The 1,769-nt window shown below is 48.0% G+C and overlaps 1 pseudogene; it reads right to left on the reverse strand.

Annotated features, from left to right (window-relative positions):
* Positions 1-446: 446 nt before the first annotated feature.
* LOC135895532 (olfactory receptor 52E8-like) lies at positions 447-1,444 on the reverse strand (annotated as a pseudogene).
* Between the last annotated feature and the right edge of the window lie 325 nt (positions 1,445-1,769).

Below are 1,769 nucleotides of genomic sequence, written 5' to 3' on the forward strand. Positions count from 1 at the left end.
ACCCCACTCCCCTTCCAGAGTTGAGATAGATCCCAGGAATCCTGAGGGGTTCTCTTTCTCTGAAGAGTTAGTAACAAAGTAAGAACATACATAAACACTTTACACTTAATCAGTGGCTCTTAAGTGGCTTTCCATAAGATTTAAGAAAATGTTAGTATTATAGCTGTGTGGCTCTAATAATTATTACATTTTATTTCTTTCGTATAGGAATTAGATACAGTGCTCCTGTGATCTAATTACCAACCATTAGAAAGATGGAAACCCAATGGGTAGGTACATAGACCAATTCCCTGGTTTGTCATGCTGAATCAGCACAGTAAGGTCAGGAAAGGATCTAATGTCTCTTTGACTGCTCAGTCAGTGATTGCGGGAAGAGGGCCCAGCACCATGTTACCAGCCAGCTCTGCACGGACCTCGGTCTGAGAGCCAGAGCATCAGGAGAAAACTTAGGTCCCTTTATGAGCAAAGAGGCGGAGCAGCCTGTCCCGGATCTGTTTGGTCCTCACCCCATAGATGATGGGGTTTAGCATGGGGGGCACCAAAAGGTACATGTTGGCAATGAGAATGTGGAAATGCAGGGGCACATTGTGGCCAAACCGGTGTGTGAGGAAGGAGAAGAGAGCTGGGATGTAAGAGGCTAAAATGACACAGATGTGGGAGCCACAGGTCCCAAAAGTCTTGAGCCGGGCGTCCTTTGTGGGGAGGCTGAAGATGGCCCTGAGGATCTGGGTATAGGACAAGGCAAGAAAAAATACATCCAGACTGGATAGAAAGAATGCCAGAAAGAGGCCGTAGTAACTACTGACACGGATGTCAGCGCAGGCCAGATTTACCACAGCCATATGCTCGCAGTACGTGTGGGGGATGATGTTAGTTCTGCAATATGGCCAGCGCCTCACCAGGAAGGGATAGGGCAGTACAAGCATGCCGCCACGCAGCACCACAGCCAGGCCAATCTTGGCCACCACGGGGCTTGTCAGGATGCTGGAATGTCTCAGGGGATCGCAGATGGCCACGTAGCGATCCAAAGCCATGGCCACGAAGATCCCAGACTCCATCACTGAGATGCAGTGAATGAAATACATTTGGGTGAGGCAGGCACTGAAATCGATCTCCCTGGAATTGAACCAGAAAATGCTCAGCATTTTTGGCAGGGTGGATGTTGACAGGCCCAGGTCGGCAACGGCCAGCATGCAGAGGAAATAGTACATGGGCTCATGGAGGCTCAGGTCCATCTTCACAATGAAAAGGATGGTAAAGTTTGCCAAGATGGCTATGATGTATATGGCACAGAAGGGGATGGAGATCCAGACATGGGCTGCCTCCAGGCCAGGAATGCCCAGCAGGATGAAGGTGGAGGGGTTGGTGAAGTCGGTTGTGTTAGAATCTGACATGGCATGGGGAGAAAGTGTCCAACTCTGAGGCCAAATGGTGTCTGCTGCATGTGCCGTATGTTCTCCTGAATTCCTGTATGTACCCAGGGTCTAGGGTGATGGTCGCAGTACAAATACCTGAATGGAGAGATAATGTTAATATGAGAGACTACATGCACTACCTTGAGGCTGTTCTCATGGGTGAAGCAGATTGGTTGCTCTTCGGAAACTGAAAAATGACATTTTCATTATTCAGATAAATGAGATATGAACAACTGACCTTACGGAGGCCAATTCCATATTGTATGGTGCTTCATGCATCAATAATTCCTACACATCTGGGACTATTTAGTTTAGAGAGGAGAGAAAGAAGGGGGCATTTGATAGAGGAGAAGA

This window comes from Emys orbicularis, chromosome 1, assembly GCF_028017835.1.
Source record: "Emys orbicularis isolate rEmyOrb1 chromosome 1, rEmyOrb1.hap1, whole genome shotgun sequence".
Taxonomy (NCBI): domain Eukaryota; kingdom Metazoa; phylum Chordata; order Testudines; family Emydidae; genus Emys; species Emys orbicularis.